This window comes from Pseudophryne corroboree, chromosome 4, assembly GCF_028390025.1.
Source record: "Pseudophryne corroboree isolate aPseCor3 chromosome 4, aPseCor3.hap2, whole genome shotgun sequence".
NCBI classification, from domain to species: domain Eukaryota; kingdom Metazoa; phylum Chordata; class Amphibia; order Anura; family Myobatrachidae; genus Pseudophryne; species Pseudophryne corroboree.
The window spans coordinates 823,108,326-823,126,476 of NC_086447.1; the positions used below are offsets into that span (position 1 = coordinate 823,108,326).

General features: G+C 44.2%; 2 pseudogenes; one reads left to right on the forward strand and one right to left on the reverse strand.

Moving 5' to 3' along the window:
• Positions 1-1,066: 1,066 nt before the first annotated feature.
• LOC134911984 (5S ribosomal RNA) lies at positions 1,067-1,186 on the reverse strand (annotated as a pseudogene).
• A 15,878-nt stretch (positions 1,187-17,064) lies between these two features.
• Positions 17,065-17,184, forward strand: LOC134912189 (5S ribosomal RNA; annotated as a pseudogene).
• Positions 17,185-18,151: the final 967 nt, after the last annotated feature.

Consider the following 18,151-nt stretch of genomic DNA (forward strand, 5'->3'; position numbering starts at 1 on the left):
AGTCTCGAGCTACTCAGAAACTGCTAAGAAATTTCTATTCGCAATTCTGCTAATCATAGGCATGCGCAGGAGGGGTGCCTGGTGCGCACAGGCACCCCCTAATGTCCGGCACCCCGATCTCACATGCATGATGCAGCGATCGCCGAGCGGGCTGATTACTGTCCCCTCTGTGTTGCACCTTGTCAGGACTGCATTACTGACCAGACGCCTGGGTTAATCAAGGGTGCCACTGCCACCGGCTTTCAAACTCCCAGCTCCACCACCATGTACAAAAACAGCGTGATGTGACGTGATGACATCATGCTGCTCGCACGCCCACCCGTCACACCCGCCACATGCCCACCTCTCTTCTTCTGTTCTATGCCAACGCCAGCCACTGATGAGCAGCATGCAGCCAGCGTTCAATACTGGCAGGCGGTCGGCAGCAGCATTGATACATCACTCATTTTTCCAGCAGCAGCAGTACTAGTACTAGTACTAGTACTGTCAGTGTCAGTGTCAGTGAGTTACTGCAGCTTGCAGGGGAAAGAGAGGGGCAGCCAGACCAGGCTGAGGAGGAGCACTGTAATTGCAGTGAGTGCCATCAGGGTTGTTTGTTTGGTGCACACCACAACATCTGACAATGCATCTCCATTATTAGGATTGGTCTAGAGAAACCAAAACAAAGAGGTGTTTGAGAAGTAGACTCTGTTTTGGGAGCACTCTAATTCAGAGGATGATGTTTATAACGTATATGGTACTGATAAAAACATTTTTAATAGATAGATTAAAAAATGAATTTTTAGGAGTATCTATGTGTGGACAAAAGGTTTCGCGAAAATATAAAGATCAATAATAAATAATGAGTGATATCAATATCACAGTCTCAAAGATGCCGGAAATCAATAACTGTAATACTTTGATTATATCATCATTGCACATTATCTCTCATGCACTATATGACCATCATTTATTCTGCAAATACCCATTCTGGGTTATTGTGAATGCATAGAATTTTAATCATTGGTCATGTGGGACCGATTGTCAAGTGGTATAGATGTGAGTGACTTTATATTTGGGAGTCAATTTATTGCAGTACCAGGGTGTTCAGAGGTGGTCTCCCATCCTACTACTAACCCGGCCTTCCACTGCTTAGCTTCCAAGGTCAGAAGAGATTGGGCATCTCCAGTGAGGTATGACCGCAATGATTGAACTCTCCTTTATTAGTCACTTCAAAGGTATATAGTGTGGTCTTTATATACCTGCAATGCTGCAATTGATAGACACGTATGGTACAATTGCTAGAAACATGAGATTATATGCAATTACCTGACCAAGTCACCATGTGACACGTCAGCCACAAAACAAAGTATACAGGTAAATACAGGCCTATTATGTGGGAAATTTTTCAAAACCATAGAGTATTCATAAATGAACTGGCCTAATATTTATAATTATGTCCTAGGAGCACCAGTACGGCCGTGTTAAATTTACACTATATGTAAATATTATTACTCTGCACAGACTGCAGATAAACCATGAAATACACAATAGTATATCAAGAAAATAGCACCTCAATAATTCTTTAAAGCAGTGTTATATCAATGCACTTGCACCTTCCATCCATAACTAATCATAACTGTGTTATGAAAAAATGTGCTTTTGCATGTTATTTATCAGCAAATCGCGGCTAGAAAAAAAAAATATATATATATATATAAACTTGAACACTTGTTCTTAGATGCACACCTGTTGAAATAGGAACTTTCAGTACAATAGCTGAAACCAATCAGTTTCAAACTGAGATGCGTAACCAATGGTGGTATTTCCACATTTAAGTTCAGCAGTTGTCACAGTATTACTGCAATTGTTTACTTTTATGAATAAAAGAAACAGATGTAACCATTAAGTGACTGTTGTGTCACAGTTGTATCTAATGTTCATGTGCTGAATTGCCAGAAATGCAGACAGTACTCTGATAATTCCTAGAGATGAAGTCCTACTATTGCTGCTAATTCAGAAGAAAAGCAGAAGCGTGACTATTGTACATAGAAACGTTCCAACTGATTTTTACAGGTTGTATAAGCAGCGTTCTAATGATTGCTGATGGCTCTAAAGATAGTTCACATGGGTACGGGGTGTATACGATACCAGATCCCAAGTGATAGTACAGCCGCTGGGAGTCCCGTTTTCAGCCGTGCATCAGCTCCGGGGAATCCCATTTCTGGCCGTGCACTGGCTCCGGGGATTGCCGCGGCGTGTGATTGAGGTGTCTGCGTGGCCGTTGCCTGGTGACCGCCTAGAGACTCCGGCTGATGTGGTCACGTGTGCGCATCACGTGATCGCAGTTTCCTGTCCTGACGTACGTTTCGCAGAGAAAGCTTGTTCACAGGGCGTGCTGTAATCTCTCAGAGTATCAGTATTTAAGGATAATTGCTAGTAGCTGATTGGATACTTAGTTGTGACAGACATTTGATCCACCAATCCTTTTTATTTTTCTCAGCTCTGTTGAATAAATGGGTTTGGCTCTTAATCAATAAGTAATTAATTATTGAGAGTTGTATTATTATATTTGTGTGACCATAGAATGAATGGGGGAAGGGAGGGAAGGAATGAAGGGAGGAGAAAAAAAGGGGGGGGGAAACAGGAGAAAGAGGGGAAAAAAGGAAAAGGAAAGGAATGGACAATTTTTATATAGCGGTGCAAACTATGACGTGTGTAATAGTATTAACGGCACGTGAATAATAATAATTAGTGCAAGGGATGCATACCTAATATATGATAATAACATTTTTGATTACCATAGGAGTTAACTAATTAGGTAATTGTGCTCTGTGCGTCTATAAGGCTATGAATGGACAAAAATGCATATAATAATGTGGGGAAGACAGAAGAAGAAAGGGGAAGGTTATGTTGTGGATGTGATTGTCTGTGCTAGATTGTGTAGGTGAGTGTGAGTGTTAGATGCAGTATTAATAGTGAATTTATCTTATGTGTGAAACTATAAACAGTTAGAGGGCAATGTATAAATCAAGAAACTCTAATGGAGCCCATAGTGAAACCATGTGAGTAAAGTGATTGTGGTGCTAATTGTGTAAATATTGTTAAAAATGGGGATAAATATTAGTGATGCATGATGGGGTGTGTTAATGAATGATTAATTATAAGGTATGAGCCATAATTAAAAAAAAAAAGTTAATATGCAGCAGGTTTGATATTGTTGCAATAGTAATGGTAGGAGTTAATTCAAGTATACTCCATAATTAATATTTTCATTCATCCCGGCTGGGTATATGGATCCAATCTTGAAAATCTGCTCACTCTCTTTTCTCAGTAAGTTTTCAGTTAAACTGCCCCCCGTATTCCGAGTCTAATCCTCTCCAGGCCAAAAACTTTCAGCTCCTCCCATCTACTTTCATGGTGCGTGTGAAAGTGACGGGCGACTGATGTTAGTTGTTTCATCTTGGCCTTGTCTGAGAAGGCATTGCGTATTGATCCTATATGCTCTAAGATGCGTTGCTTGAAGGGACGGGTTGTCATGCCAATATATTTCTGATTGCAGCTGCATCTAAGGCAATAGATGACGCCTTCAGTTTGACAGTTCATGTAATCTATGATTTGTATCATTTTTCCATATCTGTCCTCTATTTCCTTTGTTGGATCAATGAATTTGCAGGCCTTGCATCTCCCGCAAGGATGTGTTCCAGTGATTATTGGTTTTTTGCTGGGAAATTTTTGGAAATGACTCCGTACAAGGCTGTCTTTGAGATTTTTCGACCTGCGCCAACTCATAGCAGGCTTGGGGCCCAACTTCTTGGATAGGATCGAATCTGCATGTAGAATGTGCCAATGTTTTTGTATTGCTTCTTTGACTACCCTCCATTCTTGACAGAAGTTGCCGACAAAGCAAATGGTTTTGTCGGCGGTTTTGTCTTTCTGTTCTCTTTTGAAGATGATATCTTCTCTCTTTATATTCGTGACGGTTTTCATGGCTTTTTTGATTGAGGTTTTACTGTATCCTCTATCACCAAGTCTCTTAGTTAGTTCTGCGCTTTGCGTTTTGAATTCTTTATTATCTGAACAGTTTCTACGAAGGCGAAGAAATTCCCCTTTCGGTATATTCTCTACAGTCGGGGGGAAATGAGAGCTGGTTTGGTGTAGTAATGTATTAGTTGCTGTGCTTTTTCGATATAAATTCGTGGCTAGCATTCCTTCTGAGTTCTTATAAATCAGCAGGTCCAAAAATGGTAGTTCAGACTGACTTATACTATGTGTAAGACGAATGTTCAGGTCATTTTTGTTTAGGTGCTCAATGAATTGGTGTAGTAGGTGTGAGTCACCTTCCCAGATCATAAAGATATCGTCTATATATCTATTCCCATAACAACGTGGGCTGTAAATATATCGTTGTTATCTTTGAAAACAATTTATTTCTCCCACCATCCGAGGAATATGTTGGCATATGTGGGCGCACAAGCTGCCCCCATAGCCGTGCCCCTTGTTTGGAGGAAGAAGTGGTCGTTAAACGTGAAAAAAATATAATGTATCACGAAGCGGAGTAATTTAATGAGAAAGAGATGAAATTCTTTTCTTCCTTCATTCTGTAGAAATGTTCTACTGCTCTTATTCCATCTTCGTGGCCTATAGAGGTATACAATGCCTCAACATCTAGAGTTACCAGATATTGCTTATCCTCTAATCTTAGGTCGTGTACTTTTCTTAATATGTCAGTTGTGTCTTGGACATATGAGGAAAGATCTTGAACGAATTGTCTGAGATGCAAGTCAAGAAAGATGCTTGCCCTCTCTGTTAGTCCCCCTATCCCGGACACAATGGGTCTTCCCGGTGGGTTTTGGATGTTTTTATGTATTTTTGGCAACATGTAAAAAGTGGGAATTCTGGGGTTCTGAATCAATAGGTAATCAAACTCTTGTTTGGTAATGGTTCCTTGTGCTTGTGCTTGGTTGATGGTGTTGTCATAAATTGATTTGTAGTTCTGCAATGGATTGAGTAGTATTCGTCTATTTCAATTAGTAGTGCCTAGTTGTCGCTGTGCTTCCTTAATGTAATCTGTTTTAGACCAGATAACAATGTTGCCCCCTTTTTCTGAGGGCTTAATGACAACATCATGCCATGTCTGTAATTCTTTAATGGCATTTCTTTCTTGTCGAGTAAGATTGGAATGTCTCCAGTATTTATTTTTGTTTATGTGTATTTGATCAAACTCTTTGGCCACCAGTCTCATAAAGACCTGTACTTCAGGGCAGATTTGCTCTTGAGGGAAATATGTCGATTTCTTTCTACAGATAGGCCTGGTGGTGAGTTCTTCTTCAGTATATGAAATTTGTTCTTGTTCAAGTTCCTGTAATGCAATGAGAGCTTCTTGTTCCATCTGGGATAGATCTGAGGATGTTGTTTGAGAGGTCTCCAGCATCGATGCACCATTGGTTGTCACTTCCAGTTGGGCCAGTGGAAGAATCGTTTCTTTTTCGGCATATAGTTTGGTTAGCAACAACTTTCTGCCAAATAATTTTAAATCTTTTTCCCCTTTGAATCTGTTAAAATGTTCGGTGGGGGAGAAAGTCAAGCCTTTATTAAGTATGGATTCCTGTGTTTGTGTAAGTATATGATCTGATAGGTTAATAATCTTCAGTTTAGAGTCATCATCTTCACAGGTTTGAGTTACCAGCGGTCCTGTTGATGTTGTCTCTTGCATGTGTTGCGGGTCGTGGGGGGTGAGGAATCCCATTGCTGCGGTCCTCTTCTTCCTCTTGTCCCCCCGCCTCATCTTACCCCTCTTTGTCTGCCTCCTCCTCCTCCTCGGGGATCCCCTAAAAAAGAAGCTGAGTTCTGAGGGTTGCTGGATGTGTCTTTCCTAGCGTTGGAGTATCTCTCTGTGGTATAATCTATAGTATCTTCTGCTCCAGATGTCTCCGCCTCAGATGACGAATATTGGCCTGTGTGCCTAGGAGGATCTCTTTTCCAGGATGATTTCTGCCATTTGAAGATTTTCCCAGATACAAAGTCTCTTTTATCTCTAGCATATTTGGTCTTTTTTCTGTCTATGATTGTTTGCTCATAGGCTTGGAGTTCCAATTTGTTTTTTTCAAAGCATCGTTGGAATTGAGAATCGTTCTCCCAAATTTCCAACTTTTTACCTAGTTCATCCAGGTTACGTTCACACTCCTCCAATATTATGTTATGTTTGATTAAAACATTCATAAATTCATTGGAACACTTTAGAAGGGTGTGTTCCCATTCTTTTTTCAGATTTTCACTTGCCAGTTCGAATGTTGGGAAAACTCTTGGGCGAAGGCCACGTGGAGATATTTTATTTTTTATATAATTTTCTAGAGTAGTCAAGTCCCAATTGGTTCTGATTTGTTTCCGTAGTATTGAATTCAATTTTTGAAAATCCTCTTCCCAACTGATGTGGGGTTAAATATTTGCCAGGTCACTCGGAAAGATGTCATCTAGATTATCCTTATTTTTACGTCTTGAGCAAAGCTCTTGTTTTAAACTGAAACTCATACTATAGTGTATTTGAAAACTCCTAAATTATGAATGTATACACGAGACAGGGTTTCTTAAGAGAAGGAAACACCTGTTCCTATATTGCGTGACTGTGCAGGTGTCCCAGGAAAGCTGAGTTATCAGCTAGTATATGGTTTTTGAAAGAAAGGGGTGATGGGAACCGCACAAGTCCATTAAATTAAAATAGATTTAGGCCTCTGAAAAACTGAATTTATTATTGAATTGCTTCTAAATATAGCAACTGTATGACAAGGCCAAGATGAAACAACTAACATCAGTCGCCCATCACTTTCACACGCACCATGAAAGTAGATGGGAGGAGCTGAAAGTTTTTGGCCTGGAGAGGATTAGACTCGGAATACGGGTGGGCAGTTTAACTGAAAACTTACTGAGAAAAGAGAGTAAGTGGATTTTCAAGATTGGATCCATATACCCAGCTGGGATGAATGGAAATATTAATTATGGAGTATACTTGAATTAACTCCTACCATTACTATTGCAACAATATCAAACCTGCTGCATATTAACCTTTTTTTTTTTTTTAAATTATGGCTCATACCTTATAATTAATCATTCATTAACACACCCCATCATGCATCACTAATATTTATCTCCATTTTTTTACAATATTTACACAATTAGCACCACAATCACTTTACTCACATGGTTTCACTATGGGCTCCATTAGAGTTTCTTGATTTATACATTGCCCTCTTACTGTTTATAGTTTCACACATAAGATAAATTCACTATTAATACTGCATCTAACACTCACACTCACCTACACAATCTAGCACAGACAATCACATCCACAACATAACCTTTCCCTTTCTTCTTCTGTCTTCCCCACATTATTATATGCATTTTTGTCCATTCATAGCCTTATAGACGCACAGAGCACAATTACCTAATTAATTAACTCCTATGGTAATCAAAAAATGTATTATCATATATTAGGTATGCATCCCTTGCACTAATTATTATTATTCACGTGCCGTTAATACTATTACACACGTCATAGTTTGCACCACTATATAAAAATTGTCCATTCCTTTCCTTTTTTCCCCTCTTTCTCCTGTTTCCCACCCCCCCCCCTTTTTTTCTCCTCCCTTCATTCCTTCCCTCCCTTCCCCCATTCATTCTATGGTCACACAAATATAATAATACAACTCTCAATAATTAATTACTTATTGATTAAGAGCCAAACCCATTTATTCAACAGAGCTGAGAAAAATAAAAAGGATTGGTGGATCAAATGTCTGTCACAACTAAGTATCCAATCAGCTACTAGCAATTATCCTTAAATACTGATACTCTGAGAGATTACAGCACGCCCTGTGAACAAGCTTTCTCTGCGAAACGTACGTCAGGACAGGAAACTGCGATCACGTGACCGCATCAGCCGGAGTCTCTAGGCGGTCACCAGGCAACGGCCACGCAGACACCTCAACCGCACGCCGCGGCAATCCCCGGAGCCAGTGCAGGGCCGGAAACGGGATTCCCCAGAGCTGATGCACGGCTGAAAATGGGACTCCCAGCGGCTGCACTATCACTTGGGATCTGGTATCGTATACACCCCGTACCCATGTGAACTATCTTTAGAGCCATCAGCAATCATTAGAACGCTGCTTATACAACCTGTAAAAATCAGTTGGAACGTTTCTCTGTACAATAGTCACGCTTCTGTTTTTCTTCTGAATTAGCAGCAATAGTAGGACTTCGTCTCTAGGAATTATCAGAGTACTGTCTGCATTTCTGGCAATTCAGCACATGAACATTAGATACAACTGTGACACAACAGTCACTTAATGGTTACATCTGTTTCTTTTATTCATAAAAGTAAACAATTGCAGTAATACTGTGACAACTGCTGAATTTAAATGTGGAAATACCACCATTGGTTACGCATCTCAGTTTGAAACTGATTGGTTTCAGCTATTGTACTGAAAGTTCCTATTTCAACAGGTGTGCGTCTAAGAACAAGTGTTCAAGTTTATATATATATATTATTATTTTTCTAGCCGCGATTTGCTGATAAATAACATGCAAAAGCACATTTTTTCATAACATAGTTATGATTAGTTATGGATGGAAGGTGCAAGTGCATTGATATAACACTGCTTTAAAGAATTATTGAGGTGCTATTTTCTTGATATACTATTGTGTATTTCATGGTTTATCTGCAGTCTGTGCAGAGTAATAATATTTACATATAATGTAAATTTAACACGGCCGTACTGGTGCTCCTAGGACATAATTATAAATATTAGGCCAGTTCATTTATGAATACTCCGTGGTTTTGAAAAATTTCCCACATAATAGGCCTGTATTTACCTGTATACTTTGTTTTGTGGCTGACGTGTCACATGGTGACTTGGTCAGATAATTGCATATAATCTCATGTTTCTAGCAATTGTACCATACGTGTCTATCAATTGCAGCATTGCAGGTATATAAAGACCACACTATATACCTTTGAAGTGACTAATAAAGGAGAGTTCAATAATTGCGGTCATACCTCACTGGAGATGCCCAATCTCTGCTGACCTTGGAAGCTAAGCAGTGGAAGGCCGGGTTAGTAATAGGATGAAAAAAAGAGAGGAAATGGGAGCGCTGGATGAATCTAGTATATATTTTTTTATTAAAATATTGTTATATTAAACACATAAAAATACAATACATGAACTAGCCTAAAGATAATGAAAAATTAATATTGTATAAATATATATAGGACTGCCATATCTCCTGAACTGATATGAGTAAGAAAAACTCTAATAAACCTTAATTAAGAGCTGCACTGGTGCTTCATAAAAATCAGCCGTGCGTCCACGAGCTGAAATACATATAGGAAGGAGACTGATGAGAGGTACCTCTGTTATAGATCACTGTTGAAATGTACAGTCTCTCTTCTCCTTATACACAAAAGAGCCTCATTGGCAAACAGTGTCCCAGTATTGAGAATGCGGACACCGGTGCTGTATTATTGTGTGACAAATAGACGGTGATGGTCAAATTCACTTGTAGTATATCACCTGATGTGAGAGCCTCTCCGTCAAAGGCGCTGTACTAAGCCGGGTTTGCAGCGGCTCTGTGCAAATGAAAGTGCAGCTGGTCACGTCACCAGTGAACCATCCACTCGAACGCGGTTGTTTTTCTCCGCTAAAGGGTACTGTACCGATTAGGATGTGCAGCGGTGCAGTAAAATGAAGCAGCAGGGATAGGTGGCCTGGCCGGCATCAGGGAAGGTCGTAATCAGGTGGAGCTCCGGCCTGTGTCCCCTTAAAGCTGTGCCCTGCCCTGACTTATATAGGCCCACAGCTCGTTTTCCTCCCTCACGAGCTAGCTGTGCTCCCTTGTGCCCGGAGGTCGGTGCTGCGGAGTCGGGGGGGGCCCTCCATTGCCCCCTGCGGATTGCGGCCTACCTCTGCTGCGGGAGCCGGGGCCTCGATTCCGGAGTTGAGCCGCCGGGCGGTGCTGCCTGCTGGACCCGGGGCTGCCGTGTCGCTGACTGCCTCCCCTGTTAGGACACCACCTCTTGCCGCTGGACGCTCCGCCCGTCGGGCCGGGATCCCGACCGAAGACCAAGTGGAGCGGAGCTTGCTTGAGGTAAGGCCCGGGGCGCGTGTGTCGGGCGGCGGCCATCTTGCGGTTGGCGCCGCTCGGCGTCCGGGCCCTGCAGCGCGGCCCGCGGCGGTCCTCCGAAGCTCCTGGGCCCTGAACCCCCTCACCCACACCCCCAGCGCTCCCACCGGGCTGCCTATCCCTGCCTGGCAGCGGTGGATGACGGCACGGGCCGCGGGAAGTCCCAGGCTTGAGGGCTGGACGGCGGCCATCTTGGGATTGGCATCGCCCTCACTATTCTCCAGGAGGGACAGCATCCAGAGAGCTGACACACAGAACCTCCTGCAGCATCCCCCCCTGACCCTGCTGGCTCACAGTTCTTGTGTATGCAGCCTATCCCCACTGACACCTGAGCGGGGTCTAGATGGATGCGGCAGACACCGCTTTCTCCCTCTGTATTACCTCCACGTTCGGCTCCCCCTGCACCATCCCACTGACACATCTATGTTACAATGGAGCCTAGATTTTTCACATACTGCCAATAGAGTGAGTTGCAGTGTCGGAGCCTCATGACTACACGAACTCACTGTTTCCTTACTGCAAGTTTACTTCCATATTGATGGCCTGCTAGCCACTTCGTTTCTGGGGTGACGTGCCAGCGCTGGCCCTGATGGGAGGTTGCTCTAATCACACAACAAAACTTCTGCTGACTTACTGACGCGACTGAGGTGCCCCATGGTGAGAGGTAAGAAGGGATCGCAAGGGAGAGGAAGGAAGTCGCATAAACTCACTCCGACGTGCGCAATGGATTCTCCAACTTCGGTCGGTATGAGGCAATTTCTCCTTCCCCAGGGCTCTGCCCCCACGATGGATGACTCCTCGCCCCCAACCCCACGTCTCTCGCCTGTTTCGGACTCGGCTTCTCAAGTGGGGTCCCATGGGGCAGGCTTGCACCCCACGACGGATCCGGGAAGCCTCTCCCAGATTCTGAACCTTCTCCAGGCCCTCCCAATGAAGCAGGACTTTGAACATCTGGAAGGCAGGGTCAGAGAAACTGTCCGCTCAGAGATTGCCGTGGTTCAGGCAGAAATAACACATATTGGTTCCCGTCTGTCTTCGTTGGAAGGCTTCTCTTCAGACACGGCAGCAGCACACAACGCCCTTAGGGCCACAGTTCTTAAGCAGGCGACTAGCCTCCAACAGCTACAAGACCGTGTAGAAGATTTAGATAACCGCGGAAGGAGAAATAACCTGAGGATTCGGGGGGTCTCGGAGGACATCTCGGCAGACCGCCTTATTGACTTCCTTACGACAGTTTTCAACGAACTCTTGGGACGTGACCCTGCTTCAACGATCGAGTTCGATAGGGCCCACCGAGCCCTGATTCCTAGGGGAGCACCGTCCGAACGCCCCCGCGACATCATCTGCCGCTTACATTACTACGCAGAAAAAGAGGAGATCCTCCGCAAGACCCGTCGTATGGATGTGATAGAGACTGCTTCTTATAGGATTCAGATCTTCCAAGATTTATCGTGGACGACCCTTCAAAAGCGAAGAGCTCTACACCCACTTACTGCGGAGCTCCGGAAGCTGGGCATTAAATATAGATGGGGCTTCCCTTTTGGCCTCCAGGTCTCGCAAAATGGGAAACTGTACTCCTTTAAAGACCCCTCCGACTTGCCCCTTTTCTGCCAAGCTTTGGGTGTGCCACAGGTCTCTCTTCCGGATTGGCAGGAACCCCTGAATCATGGTGTTCCACCGGAACTCTCTCACCCTGATAATGACTGGCACCTTGTCCACCGTAACCCAAAACCTCCTAGGGAGCAGCGTTCCCTCACGCAGTCAGTGAAGAAATGAGGGTCTCTACTTGGTTCGGGACATTTACTTCAGCAATTTTAAGTGACCCTTATTTAGTTTAACATGTTTACTGACGACTCGGGGGACTTCCTTGCCGTTCGGCGCGCATTCCCTCGGGAGGCGTGGTCGGGGCATAGGGATCGCACTCGACTCGACGAGCACCCATCTGACCTGTATAGGCTGGAGGTATTTGTTCTCAGTTAAATGCTATTTCTCTAAAATGTTTCCCCCTCCCCCTTTTATAGTTGTGTGATTGAACTGTTAGATATATCCCTGATTTGATGCCAATTTTCCTGTCGGGGCTGGGGCTGACACGGACCCCCAGATCGCCCCTGCACCGCCCGAGTATTCTCGGTCTTCGATGCGACTAACGCATCCGAGCTCCCGAGAGGCGGTAGTGTGTTCTATTCTATAGTCACTGATTTAATCGGTTGATTTTTGTTAGAGTTAAGTTCTTTGAACTTCCTTCTTCGTGTTTTCTTTGCCTCTGTTTCATTCTCTCTCTCTTTTCTCCCCCTCTCCCCAATGTGTGGCTCTCTGTCTAGTGAGCGGTTTTGCCCTCCTTGTCGGACTCAGCACCCCTCCTTGGTACCCAGATGATGGCGGTTGACCCCAAAGTGACAACTATAAAATTGGTTTCTCTTAATGTGAAGGGCCTCAATGTCCCGGAGAAACGCTCAAGGGTGCTCAGAGACCTCTTTGCATTTAGGGCTGATGTTGCTTTTCTACAGGAAACGCACTTTAAAATGGGAACGGCCCCAGTTCTCAAAGACCGTAATTACCCACACTCCTTTTATAACAACAACAGCAAAGGTAAATCTTTGGGTGTCGCTATTTTGATATCCAAACGCTTGCCCTTTTGTGACATTACGTTTGAGTCTTTGGAGGAGGGTAGAACGCTTCTAGTGAAATGTAAACTGTTTGACCAGCTGTATACGTTTATTAATCTGTATGTTCCCAATCAATCACAATCTAGCTTCTTAGTGAAGGCTCTCAACCGTATTGCCCCCTTAGTTGTGGGTATCCCAGTTATTGGAGGTGATCTTAATTGGGCCCTCCAGCCGGAGGTGGACATCTCTGGGAACCCGACAAGGCCCTCCCTAGCATCGCATCGTAGAGTGCGTCGATCCCTTCATGACCACCAGCTGGCCGACACTTGGAGACTCCAACATCCCGGGAACAGGGCTTACACATTCTATTCCAGACCCCACGACACCTACTCTAGGTTGGATTATTTTCTCCTGCCCCATAGATTTTTGCACCTAGTCAGGGAAACTGATATTGGTCTAATTACCTGGTCGGACCATGCTCCCGTCTCCCTGACCCTGGAGACGTCCTATCCACACTTGAAACAATGCACTTGGCGGTTGAATGAACAACTTCTAACAGATACGAGGTTCCAACCCCAGCTACTCAAGACATTAGAGAATTATTTCCTAACTAACGAGATGCCAGATGTCTCCCGGGTCACGGTGTGGGAAGCTCACAAGTGTGTTTTGCGGGGGAAGCTCATCCAGTTAGGTTCCATGCTGAAGAAAGAAAGGCTGGGAGAAAAGGCTACTTTACTCCAACGGTTGAGGGACTTGGAGACAACGCATAAGACAAGCCCGTCTTCATCGGTGCTGACCGCACTGACCGAGACGAGAGCAGCTCTCAACGCCCTGCTGTTCGCAGACATTAAGAGGGATTATAGGCTGTGCAGGAACCGCTTTTATCAATGGGGTAATAGACCGGGGAAGCTTCTGGCTAGGACGCTCCGCGCGCAGAGGGCCACGCTGTTTATCCAGTCAATACAGGATGCGGCGGGGACCCACCGCACCCTTACAAAAGATATTGCTGGGGCCTTCCACTCTTACTACACTAAATTGTACAATCTTCAGGAGTCTGGAGCCTCGGGATCACTATCGGTTACTCGAGACTTGGTGGAGAGATACCTTAGTGCCGCGGGACTTCCTAAAATATCAGAGGAAGATAGCGCTTGGCTAGACTCCCCCTTTTCTCTCCCAGAATTGGAACAAGCTCTTAAGGAGACCCCTTCTGGGAAGAGCCCGGGCCCTGATGGCTATACTGTCTCTTATTATAAGCTTTTTAAAAATTCCCTCTTACCTAAAATGCTATTGGTGTTCAACGAGGTTTCCGATAATCGCGGTTTCTCCCTTCAATCACTAGAGGCTTTCATCACGGTCATACCAAAGGAAGGGAAAGACCCGACCCAATGCGCAAGTTACCGCCCGATATCCCTCCTTAACACAGACATCAAGCTGTTCACTAAACTTATAGCTAACAGATTGAAGCTACTACTCCCCAATATTGTACATCCGGATCAGGTGGGTTTTATACCCGGGAGGGAAGCCCGTGATAATACTACCAAAATCATTGATTTGATACATTTAGCCTCGAATAGCCATAAACCGATAGTGGTGCTTTCAACCGATGCCGAGAAGGCATTCGACCGAGTCGATTGGGTTTTTATGGAGGGGGTCCTGCGACACATAGGGCTGGGACCTGTCAGCTTGAGCCGCGTTTTAGCACTATATAATTTCCCAACTGCGAGGATAAAAATAAATGGAGACCTATCCCGTCCAGTTCCGATCAGGAACGGTACTAGACAAGGATGTCCCCTCTCGCCCCTAATCTTCGTTTTTTGTATGGAGGCTCTGGCGGGATCCATTAGACTAAATCCCAACATCTCGGGACTCATGGTGGGGGGCAGGGAATATAAACTAGCGCTGTTCGCAGATGACCTGTTAGCTATTATATCGAATCCGGTGGTCTCAGTCCCCAACCTGATGTCCGAACTTGATAGATATAGTTCCCTGTCAAATTTTAAGATTAACCTCTCTAAGTCAGTGGCAGTGACTGTTTCACAGCCCTCCCGAGCTCTTGATGGCCTCAAATGATCCTTCCCCTTCCATTGGCATCCTTCTAGCTGTAAATACCTGGGGGTCACCTTACATAAAGATCTATCGCGCCTTTTTGACGAAAATGTCAAAAAATTGCTTGCCTCACTTCGCTCCGAGTTCCGGGACTGGGGCAACAGGAGGTTATCCTGGTTGGGGAGGCTCAGTGTCATTAAAATGAACGTTTTGCCGCGGGTCCTCTATCTCCTTCAGACGCTCCCGGTCTCCATTCCCAAAACTTGGTTCAGAGATCTACACAATTTGGTCCGGGATTATGTATGGGGGGGCAAGCGACCTCGTTTCCAACATTCCATTCTTTTTCGTCCTAAACATAAAGGCGGTCCTCAACTACCGCACTTCACACTGTATTATGAAGCTGTTATTCTCCACCGAATCTTAGAATGGACACGCCCACACGATACGAAACAATGGGTCCATATTGAGGGAACTGTGCTACCCACCCCAATTGCTTACTACCCCTGGTGCTCAAAGATACCACGTATAGACCATCCTACCTTAGGCCCTACGCTTTCGCGCTGGAATAGACTTAGGATTCTCCCGTATATTTCCTCAAAATACTCCCCTCTGACCCCACTGTTCTATAACCCAGATTTCCCGCCGGCTGTCTCAGGCCGGGGATTTGACCCCTGGAAACTAGTGGGGGTGGTGCGTGCTGGCCAGCTGGTGGAACGTGGGGAGATAATCCCCTTCCCCTTGATGCAATCAAAGTGGAATCTCCCACCTTCGGAGATTTGGAGGTACCTTCAACTGAAACATTTTGCCCTGGGGAGTGCTATCCGCCCAAACCTGACTAGGCCTCTGACGGTTTTTGAGAATTTATGCTTAGACCCATCCCGCCCACTACACTTCCTCTCAAAATGCTATAGATCTTTGATCGTGAATAAATTTCCAGATCTCCCTAAATATGCCAAAGATTGGGGCCGTGACACACAGATGGACCTGTCAGAGGAGGACTGGGAGAAGTGTTTTCAAGCTACCTTTGTGAGTTCCCCAAGTTATTCAGTCCTCGAAACGCACTTCAAAGTCTTGTCCAGGTGGTACAGGTGTCCCCTAACCCTGGCTAAAATGTTCCCTGATGTACCCCGACACGTGTTGGCGATGTAATACTGCAACGGGCTCACCGATGCATATCTAGTGGGACTGCCCCGCACTTCGTCCATTTTGGGATACAGTTATTGCCAACTCAAGGAGGATAGTGGGTTCGGGGGTTCCTGCTGAGCCTGCCTTCTGGCTTCTCAACTGTGTTACATGGCCCCTGTCGACCTACAAACATTCCCTATTAAAGTTCCTTAATAGCGCAGCCAAAGCGGTTATCCCGGTTCGATGGCGGTCCACTGAGCCCCCTACTGTGAGGGAGTGGGTGGCCAGAGTAGACTGGTATATGACTATGGAGGAACTGCGGGTGACTCCGGAGTCTCAACGGAGATTCACGACTACTTGGTCCCCTTGGCTGGAATTTAAATCCTCACAAGCTTACACGTTGGTGATACTTTGACTCGGGTCTCCCACAAGGGTCTCTATTTCCGACTTTCAGTTGCCATACTGTCACTTGAGGTCACACGTTGGTATTTCTGCTTTTTGACCTGACTGGATCTGAGATAGTCCACACTGTCCCCGCCCCCCCCCTCTCTGTTTCTGAGTCTCTTTTTCCACCCTGTACTCTTTTCTGTCCCTTCCTTATTAGTTTTAGTGCTAAGAAATTCCTCGGTTTAGACAGCCTTAATCCAGGGAGGCCGGATTTGACCTCGGACGAGAGTTAGTAACCTGGACATTGAGTATATTCACATCTGGCCATATTGTCTAGGCTTAACTGTTAATGTCTACACCTCATGGATTGTGTTTCCTTGTATTATTGATTGAACTAAGAATGCTGTCTCCTTTGCCTTGTTATTACACCATAAAACAATAAAAAATTTATTGGGGGAAAAAAATGAAGCAGCAGATTCTCCAGCCGCTGGTGAAAAGTCTGTTTAATTGCGGCTATGATCCACTCAATAGATACGGCTCGCGGAGTGTCAGGAGAATGCAGCAGTCAGATGAAGTCCTTCAATGGAGTACCTTAACGCGTTTCTCGGCCTACAACACTGGCCGTTTCATCAGAAGGAAATGAATAAACAGATGGTGGCTAGCCTGGGTATATATATATATATATTGCAGGTATATAAAGACCACACTATATACCTTTGAAGTGACTAACAAAGGAGAGTTCAATAATTGCGGTCATACCTCACTGGAGATGCCCAATCTCTTCTGACCTTGGAAGCTAAGCAGTGGAAGGCCGGGTTAGTAATAGGATGGGAGACCACCTCTGAACACCCTGGTACTGCAATAAATTGACTCCCAAATATAAAGTCACTCACATCTATACCACTTGGCAATCGGTCCCACATGACCAATGATTTAATTCTCTGCATTCACAATAACCCAGAATGGGTATTTGCAGAATAAATGATGGTCATATAGTACATGAGAGATAATGTGCAATGATGATATAATCAAAGTATTACAGTTATTGATTTCCGGCATCTTTGAGACTGTGATATTGATATCACTCATTATTTATTATTGATCTTTATATTTTCGCGAAACCTTTTGTCCACACATAGATACTCCTAAAAATTCATTTTTTAATCTATCTATTAAAAATGTTTTTATCAGTACCATATACGTTATAAACATCATCCTCTGAATTAGAGTGCTCCCAAAAAAGAGTCTACTTATCAAACACCTCTTTGTTTTGGTTTCTCTAGTTAGATTATTTTCTGACTCTAGGGAGCACCACTGAAAGCAACAATTATATGTACTAGGATAGACAATCCATATACATACGGTTTCTATATTAAGAAGCAATTCAATAATAAATTCAGTTTTTCAGAGGCCTAAATCTATTTTGAATTTAATGGACTTGTGCGGTTCCCATCACCCCTTTCTTTCAAAAACCATATACTAGCTGATAACTCAGCTTTCCTGGGACACCTGCACAGTCACGCAATATAGGAACAGGTGTTTCCTTCTCTTAAGAAACCCTGTCTCGTGTATACATTCATAATTTAGGAGTTTTCAAATACACTATAGTATGAGTTTCAGTTTAAAACAAGAGCTTTGCTCAAGACGTAAAAATAAGGATAATCTAGATGACATCTTTCCGAGTGACCTGGGAAATATTGAACCCCACATCAGTTGGGAAGAGGATTTTCAAAAATTTAATTCAATACTACGGAAACAAATCAGAACCAATTGGGACTTGACTACTCTAGAAAATTATATAAAAAATAAAATATCTCCACGTGGCCTTCGCC